Source organism: Garra rufa, chromosome 12 (assembly GCF_049309525.1).
Source record: "Garra rufa chromosome 12, GarRuf1.0, whole genome shotgun sequence".
In the NCBI taxonomy this organism is placed as follows: domain Eukaryota; kingdom Metazoa; phylum Chordata; class Actinopteri; order Cypriniformes; family Cyprinidae; genus Garra; species Garra rufa.
In genome coordinates, this window is record NC_133372.1 from 40186573 (window position 1) to 40197131 (window position 10559).

Consider the following 10559-nt stretch of genomic DNA (forward strand, 5'->3'; position numbering starts at 1 on the left):
TGGCCTATCCAGCCGGGGCATTAGCATGGGGGCCATGTTAAATGACATGCATTTGAGTAAAAAAAAAAAAAGAGAGAGAGACAAGGAAATGTTTAATGCATTCATAAGTTTGTCTGACACCTTCAGTGTATCTTCACTGTTGTAAAACTACTGAAACTAAAATATTCATGACTGATACCAAAATTGTGCAGCTAACTAAAGGGTTACTCCACCCTAAAATGAAAATTTTGTCATTAATCATAATTTTACAAAGCTACGAGAATACATTTTAACTGCAAAAAAAACAAAAAAACTTTTGTTTAACAATTTGTCTCCTCCACGTCACCATAGTGCCATTTTGGAGAGTACTGTATGCTGTTTTTTGTCAGCCGCAACACACAGATACGTTTTCTACTAGGGATGCACTGATGTGCAATGTTCAGCAACCAAAATTATTTGGCTGGAAACAGCCATAAAAGATCTTTCGGTGTTCGAAAAAAGCAAAAAGGCAGAATAAATTATACCGAACAATGATGTGACGTGATCAAACAGAGGGGCGCACTAATGCAGCAAACATGTCGGTGTAAGGATCCACTCACTGGCCCAAAAGCGAAGTCCAGTGACCTGGTTACTGCATGATCATTTTTTTCACAGTGCTTCCGCAAAGTTCACTTGATTTACCAAGATTTAGTTTCAATTTTGATCTAGCTCCGTCTTAAAGGATAGCTATTGCCAAAATGCAACCTGGGCTGGTTTTTTTACTGTAAAAGAGACAAACATATATCTAAAAGCATAATTACGACAACCGAGCCGTTTTTGTGATAATAACGACATATAAATGCACGGCTAATTCGTTGTTTTGTTGCAAGTGAAAAACAATATTAACCTTCCATATAAGCCTAATATTTCGTCCTATGGAGTCCATTCATTCACATTCGGAGATCGACACTTCTTGACTGGCAAGATGGCTGCAAGCGGAAACCCAAACAGTGAAAGTGAGTTGTTCAAAACCTTTCTTTTTAGTAAACTCTGTGAACACAAACAATGTTCTCAATGCTGGAGTTCATGTGTAGAGACCCAGGCGATACTTCGAGCAAAGTTTCATGGTGTGTCGAGCCTTCTTAGTGTTGTAAAAATATTGATTTTGATGCGCTCAAATTTATGCCCCTAGTACTCCCATTCACCAGCCATTGAAAACAAAACGAAATCACGGTCAATCTCAAAAACGGCTCATTTGTCATAATTATGCTTTCAGATATATGTTTGTCTCGTTTACAGTAAAAAAAAAAAAAAAAAAAAAAACAGCCCAGGTTGCATTTTGGCAATAGTTATCCTTTAATCTGACTCCAATTTCAATTGATCATTAAATTTAGACTGTATTTCCAGTCGGAGGCAGATCACAAATATTGATTGCGTATTAATTTGGAAATTTTATTATTCTGGAAATCTCATCCTTTCAATTATTCGTTCATTAATGACCTCGTATCGCTTTGAAATTCACTCGGCCGATTAGTGAATTCACGACGCAAGCTCGCCATGTAGTAGATAATTTCACTCCTTACAGTGTGGAAGCATTTAAAACTGTCTGAGAAAGACTCAAAAATCATTACAAGCACCAACAGCACAAGACTGTTTAGTATCGCATCGCACGTCTTCCATTAAAAGAGAAAAAAGTGGTGGTTGCTGGTTACTATATAATGACTAAAATCACAAAGTGGCCTTAAACCATTAGTATATAAACTACAGAATATTATGTTGTCTAATACACGCACAAATTGTATTTATTCTGAAGCCTGCACAAGCTCCTTAGCCAGGGTTCAAAGTCCAAAGTGCCAGGAAAATCTGTGTAAAGAGAATCATTCATAAATCTGCTGCTGTCATCAAAAAGTAGTACAGAGGTCTTCTTGTGGATTTCCGCCAAAATAAAAGTCAACATTCATAAATGTTTGTATTGTAATTTTACTGTTGTTCTGCAAAATAAAAATTTTTAAATTGTTGTTTTGTAATCGATTTCTCTTTTTTTTTTTTTGAAAAGCAAGACAAAACTGTAAAAAGTTAATATTTGCCGTTTAATTTATACAATGGTAAAAAAAAAAAAAAAGGAAAATACATGTTCAGTAATCGGCCTTCGGCCTAGTGTGTAACTTTGTTCGGCTTTGGCCAAGAATTTTAATTTCAGTGCATCCATAGTAATGATAGTACTACTACTACTAATAGTAAAGAAAAATTATTTAATAGAATTTATTTAGCAGAAAATATAAATACACAACACAGTATTTCTACAAATATAAATAAATAAAATAATAAAGTATGTTTTATAAAATCAGTTAATTAAAGATGTTTCTGATTATTCAGATTTAATGAAAACATTAAAATGAAATTAATGGATAACACAGAATTCAGTAAAAACAATACTGAATTTGTGAAAAAAATAAAATGCATTCCATAAAGCATTAAAAAAAAAAATCTTAAATTATTAATACATTGCTGTTAAATTATGTTAGTTTCATGATTTCAATTAATTAGACATGCTTTCTAATGTTTTTTTTTATTTAACCATTAAAATAAGGAAAATTAAAACGGAAAAATAAAAATGATTTCATAGGGCCCTATAAACAATGTGTTTATAATTACTATTAATTTATATCACTATTTTGTACAGCTGAAATTATCTGGAAGCAAATGCACTGTAAGATTCACACATTCAAGTTACAAACAATGCTAAATAAAAATGTAAAAAAAAAAAAACTATTTTTTGATAAATTTTTTACATTTAAAATTTTTTACATTTAAAAAATTATAAATATTTCTTGATTTATCGTTTTTTTTTTTAAATGACAAGATTAAAACTATTGTGCTGTTTTTTAAAGTTGTCTGTTAATAAAATTATCATTATTTATTAATATTACTATTATAGTAAAATATATTACAACAGTAACATTTTAATTGGGTTTATTGGAAACTATAAATAAATATTACAATTGGCTTCATTTAACAATAATAACCACAAGAAAAATAACCATTATTATCAGTTATCCTGAAATGATTATTTTTGGCTAAAATGTGCAGCTCTTCAAACAAGCACAGCAAACCTGGAGCTTTATAATTCTACAATCAGAATCACCATATCTGCCAAGAACACCCTAGAAACCATCTAACACCCTATTAACTATTAAAACAGCACCATCCTTGACTAGTTATCATCTACAACAGCTTAACATCGTGCTGTTGAGCTTTTGCCATTTGTGACTCTAGTTACATAAACTTAACATCAGCTCTTCTGTTCTCATTTACTTACAAAGGCAACAACAGATGTCACATTTAAAAACACCTCCCTGTGATCAACAACTAGCACAATATCAAAATACATCAATGGATTTATCTCAAAACCAGGGTTTTAAAGAAAGTGGACCTAAAAAGATGTCGTTTTTTCGAGCATGCAGTATCTCATAAAAGACATTTTTATGCTTCTGTCATGTGATTCAATAACTGAAAGAATGCTGAAGGACAAGTTGTCATGCATGGTGGTGGTACTGTGAAATGTTGTAGTACATCTAGACTTACTTCTATTTCTCCAAGGACTTTTCTCCAAAAGAACGAAAAGCTTCATAAAAGTGAAACCTGTCTGTCTGACCACGTCAGTTTGTCATCAACTCTGCCCCCAAGATGGGAGGTTACTATAGCAACTGCCTGGGTTAATAACCCCTACACAATAGTGTGTCCAAGCCTGACATTTTAACAAACAATATATATAATTTCCATCCATGAAAAAAAGGAATGGTGTGCCATAATGGCATAACAAATGCAGGCTCTTGAGAACTGCAATGGCTGATATCAAAGCAATTGCTGTCAAATCTTGCAAATATTCATACTTGCGTCAGTACTGTGAATATATTAAGTAAATAAGGGCATGAAAAACATCTTGTTTGCAAGTCCAGTTGGAGAATTCTGCTCAAGTCTTTGGTTTCTCAGATATTTCTCATTTGTCTCCTCTAGATCTCAGCAGTGAGCAAAGCCTGGCTTCAAAATTAATGCAAATATTTATCATTAAATTCCTCTAAGATCTAAAAATATATATTTTTGTTATCCAATCCAAGTTTAGTTTTTTTATATATATATATATATATTCTTACTGTGTCAAAAATGTCCCAAGTGTCTCTTTTTATTTTTTTAAGGAAAAACAGCCAATAGCCACTAATTTTTTTCAATTAATTTTGGAATTATATTACTTAATTTATTTGTTTTTATTAACTTTTTAATCTATTTATTTTTTAATTATATTTATTTTTTAAATATATTATTATTATTTTTTTATAAATAAAGCACGTTGGTGTTTCATTAATTTTTAAATGCAATTTAATTAACTTTATTTATCAGATTTTTTATTGTATTTATTTATTTATTTATTTGTTTGTTTACAAAAAGAACACGTTGATGTCCCATTAATATTTAAATGCAATTTATTTATTTGTATTTAATTTCACAAATGAAGCTTGCGCTGGTGTCCCATTAATTTTTGAATACAATTTATATTTTTATTTATTAATTTGATTTCATTTATATATTTATTTACAAATAAAGCACATGTTGGTGTCCCATTCATTTTTGAATACAATTTATTAATTATTTAATTTTTTTTTTTTTTTTTTAAATAAAGCACACGTTATTGTCCCATTCATTTTTTTATGCAATTTATTCATTCAATTATTAGATTTCTTTTTTACACAGATAAAACTCACGCTGGTGTCTCAATAATTTTTAAATGCAATTTACTTACTTTTTAAAATGTATTTATTAGATTTTATTTATTTTTTATTTATTTTTTTACAAATAAAGAACAAGTTGGTGTCCCATTAATATTTGAATGCAATTTATTTATTTATTTATTTGATTTATTTTAACACAAATAAAGCTCTAGCTGGTGTCCCATTAATTTTAAAAAGCAATTTATTTACTTTTTATTTATTTTTAGATTTTGATAGATTTAATGTTTTGAATATTTCAGATATCCATATCATATTGTTTTATATTAAATTAAATCACATTACAATTGAAAAATTTAAATGTAATGTTTTTAATAACTTTGCAACTAAAAACACAAACAAATCAAGATTTTAACATTTTCACAAATCCCATATAAAATGAACAGAAAATAAACACCATAAAAATAAATAACATTTAATATGACCTTCTGAGGTCGGTAAACAACATTTTCTGAAGGTCTAGCAGAATCATTCCAAATCATTTGTTAAAAAAACAACAACATTACTTCATTTTCAGGTGTTTCATGCCCTATTTTGTACCCTGTTTGTGTAAAGTACCAACAGGTCTCCAGAGCTTTGAAGGAATAACCTCTGAGCAATAAAATCTCCCTTTGGGAAAGACTTATCTGGAGCAAGCCAAAAAAGGAAGATGTTTAACTTTATTTATTATTGAAGGGGAGTTAATATCTCTATCTCAGAGAAACATTGCCTTTCGTTCAGATGTCCCTTAACTTTTACCCCTGGGGAGCGGATGGGGATGGGTTTTATAGTTTACCGTGACTGCAGGCAGCATTTTAACCCAGCATTTGAGAGCAAACAAGCAAAGCTGAAGGCTGGCCTCAGGAGATTTCAAGGGTAAAGCGTCTATTTAGACTTACCCCAGAGGATCATGGGTCAGACGCAGGTGCACGGTGTATTTCACCTTTTAATGGAGACATAAATAGCTATAGAGCTATTGCAATGCAAACTGTAATTAAAAAAACACTCCAATAGAGGTTTAGGATGACACTTTCATCAAGTACACAGACCTGACTCTCTCTGAACGTTTGTGTGTGAAGTGAACCGGCATTTTCAGAGATTTAATCAAATCTTTTCATCTTATCTAGCTGCTGAATGACCCCTGTATATTCGGTCTTTTCATTTTTAAATTACACTGTAGCCAGCGAGAAAAGAGGAATGAGAAAAGGAATGTGTCAGTTAAGCTAAATCTCTTTAAAGGACATTTATAAAATCGAGATATTGCATAACGCTCTTGTCGGCGCTGAAATACACGGTGCATTCATTGCAGTATGTTTTATAATGTCTAATCTGAGGTATACTTCCATTGTACAGCAGTAACAAGGCTGTATCAATTGAAATCGATTGTGATATCAGGGCTTACGGCCTTGGCTAAATTGTAAGTGTCAGTAGGAATCAAAATTCTATTATTTTCCAAACAATCAGATAAAGCTGTATAAAAATTCCAATGCCTGGCCTCTGAAAGCGCTTGTTTGCTGTACCTGATTGAACCCGCTCTCTGCAGCCTCGTTCCTGTCCTGTGGGACACGCTCAATTTTCCACAGGCTTATCTTGCCAGGGTGGCCAATTTAGGGCCCTTTTGCCGCTTGGCTTTTTGAGATACGGTCCCATATTACAAACACAGGTGGGGACAGTTGCATTTGTTGGGACCGTTTTAGCTTCTGGGGATACAGTGAAGAGTCTACATTAAAATTGATGGCTTTGTAGTTGATGCTCCAGAGTAAGGAATATGTTTAATTAAATTTTAATTGTCGTGTGTGAACACAAAATCACCAATGACTCTTTTCCACACTGTAAAAAATAGAATAGAAACAATTTCTATTACATAAATAGAAAAAAAAGGCATGCACATTGAATTAAACATTTTTTAGTTTGTTTAAAAAATAAACTAGTAAATTATTGTAAAACACTCTGTAATAATGTTTGAACTACACTCTTGAAAATAAAGGTACTTTAAAAGGTTCTTCAAGCGATGCCATAGAAGAACCGTTTTTGGTTCCACAAAGAACCATTCAGTCAAAGGTTTTTTAAAGAACCATCTCTTTCTTACCTTTTTATAATCTGAAGAACCTTTTTTTGCCACAAAGAACCTTTTGTGAAACAGAAAGCTTCTTCAGATGTTAAAGGTTCTTTATGGAACCATTTAGACAAAAAAGGTTCTTCTACGGCATCATGAAGCACCTTTATTTTTAAGAGTGTAGAGTTGTAAAATGATTAGTCAATTAGTGATTAATCAATTTTAAAATGAAAGTTTATGTTTGTATACTATATATGTGTACTGTTTATTTGTATCATGTATAAATAAATATACGCACATACATGTATATAAAATATGTTAGAATTAGATGAAGTATTTATATTTATATATACTATAAATAATATAAAAGTTTTTACATACAAATACATACAAGGGTCAAAGACGTTAAGATGTCCACATCAATAGAAATTTACAAAAGTGATTTTATGCCCATAGAAAGCACATGAAATGTAAGTAAAGTGTCTGCTTTTAAGATTTCAAATACGTTTTTGGAGAATATAATGTCAAAAATTGGTTGAAATAACATTGTCATTCAGTTTAACAATATTTATGTAAAAATCCAAACAACATTTTTATTCTGACTTGTACTTTTTTAAAATATATAAAAGAATAATATTACATTTTATTGTGTTTTAAATGAGTAAAAATGTCTTACTGACAAATGGGCAAAACCTAGGATAGTGGCGAATTTTAAAAATGTAGAAATACAAATAATTAGTATTTGGTGTGAAAGTAATTTGCCTTTTATTATGTCATAAACTGATTTTTGTTGTAAATATGCCTGACGAGATCGTTACACTAAATGACATTTTAGTGGGTGTCTTCTGTAAATTAGGGAAAAATGTATGATATTTATTTTTTGCTCAGAAAAACAAAAACAATTTAAGGTAGTATTACACTTATTGTTTTTATGCTTAAAAACCTACAGTCTATGTTAAAAACGTTTTCATCTTTGACTCTTCTTTTAAAATATATACATATATGTGTGTGTATTTGTATGCACATAATAAATATACACAGCACACACACATATAGTTTGCAAACATAAACTTTTATTTTGAATTGATGAATCGCGACTTATCATTTTGAAGCTTTAGTTTCAATTTAAAAAAACAAAAACTTTTTACAGTGCACATGAAAGTGAATGGGGACTAGGTCTTTGTTTCAATTTCCATCTTGGTTACCCTATCGCTTTAATATTAACTATTGAAAAATAAACAAGTCCTTGATGGCTTCTTCATTCAGCGAATACTGATTTAAGATTGCAGTTGGCATATCTTTCTCACATATCTTTTCTTACCAATTAAAAAATGAGCTATGAGATGTGTGATACTCCTGAGTCCTGCTGTTGCGCATGGTTTGAATAAATCTTAGTTTTGTACTGCTGTATTAATAAACATGATCCACAAAAGCCACACTTACATTTACATACTTGTATAACAAATGCATATTCTGGATAATAACACTTATTAGTATGGTATGAACAGAATAAGATGCTAAAGCTGATGTATAATAGGCATCACTTATGAATGTTGTTGTATTCCATCAATTTATCTCTTACCTTTATTGACTGTTTAGGGCTCACTGGAGCTGGACAGCTGTCTGTGCACACTTGATGCACACTGCCATCTACAGGAATTAACGCGCAATTACAAACTTTTTCGACGCAAAAAACATAATATTATTACCAATGTTTCTAGAAAGTATACAAACAAAAGTAGCAAAAATACTTTAAAAAAGTACCACTTTTGTTTTGTGTTTTTAGATATGTACAGTGGCATAATATTATTATATGCTTTGAAATAATTTGGAGACCCTTAATAAATAACATGGGCTTACAAAAAAGTGCCATGACATTTACAGTTTTTTTATATATATTCCTTATGTGATTGATTGGATTGCATTAAAATAAAATAAATCAAATATATAATATTAACTAAATAAAAAAATTAAATAAAAAAAATACAAAAATTGTATTAAACTTAAATTAAATGTAAATGTTGCTTTATGATTTTAGTTTAAATTTAAGTCAACTTTAAACTAAATCAGAGTTTTAAAAAAAAAAAACTTTAGTAATAAGACTGCAAAAATGCTAATAACATAAAAAAAACAGCTCAAATAATATTCAGTTTAACCTCCTGAGATAAATGGCAGTGCTGTAATATTAATAAAATTATCCCTGGAATACCATGAAAATAATACTATAGTACACCTCCAGGCAAAAGTTTTTGAACAGAAAGTTTTGTAATGTTTCTTAAAGAAGTCTCCTCTGCTACCCATTTGTTTCAGCAAAAACATTTTGGTAAAATATTTTTAACATTTAAAATCAATGTTTTCTATTTGAATATTTATTAAAATGTTTTTTAAGCTGAATTTGAGCATGATCCTTAAGAAATCATTTTAATATTCTGATTAGCTGCTTAAAAAACATTTATTATTATTATTACTATTTTGTTAAAAAAAGCTAAGTATATTTTTTCTAGGTTTGTTTAATGAATACAAAATTCAGAAGAACAGCATTTATCTGAAATAGAAATATTTTTTAACATTATAAATGTCTTTATCATCGATCAATTTAAGGCATCCTTGCTAAATAAAAGTAATAATTTCTATAATTTATTTCCAAGCTTTAGATTGGTATAATGTTACCAAAGTGTTTATTTCAGATAAATGCTGATCTTTGCATCTTTCTATTTATCAAAGAATCCTGAAAAAAAATTACTCAACTGTTGTAAATATTGCTAATAATACTAATAAATATTTCTTGAATAAATCAGCATATTAAAATGACCTCTGAAGGATCATGTGACACTAAAAACTGGAGTAATGATGATGAAAATGTTGCTTTGTTCACAGGAATAAATTACATTTTAACATATGTCCAAATGGAAAATAGTTATTTTAAATAGTAAAAATATTTCAAAATTTAATATCAAATAAATACAGGCTTGGTGAGCAGAAGAGATTAAAAAAAAAAAAAAAAAAAAAAAAAAAAAAATCTTACTGTTCAAAATCTTTTGACTGGTGGTGTACATGAATTTCAATAGCACATATCAATCAATAATAATTTTATTCCGGTCCTCACAAACAAATTTTCACAAGATAAATACAAAATAAAAATAAAAAAAATACATAGTTGCCGAAAAAGGTGTAGGCAGAAGCGTTGCTTATTAAGCCTACCCTTTATACATCATTAACTGAATGGGCAAAGTTAATTAACACAAAATAAACAATATGACAAAAAAAAAAAAAAACATTTCCCAAAATATACAAACATTAATCACAATTTTTTCTTTTCTTTTATTCCTTCGTTTTTCCCCTTTATCTTTCATTTAACAATACAACCACAATTTATTTATACAAAATCATATAACTTTTTATCACCTTATTTTTATACATTTTCTTAAATTGGCAAGGTGAGTTACATACTTTTAATTCCTTATCACATTTATTCCATAGATTTACCCCTATAACAGATAAACACCTACTTTTTGCGTTAGTTCTTGCCCTCACTTTTTTAAACATATACAATCCTCTTAAATTATACTGACTTTCTCTTATTTTGAACAGCCTCTGAATACAATTTGGAAGTAAATTATGATATGCTTTGTACATTAACTGTAAAGTATATAAAGAAACTAAATCTACAAATTTTAATGCATGTAAATTGATAAACAGTTTATTAGTTGGTTCATAATAATCAACCCTTTTAACAATCCTAATAGCTTTCTTTTGTAACATATATAATGAATTCAAATTGG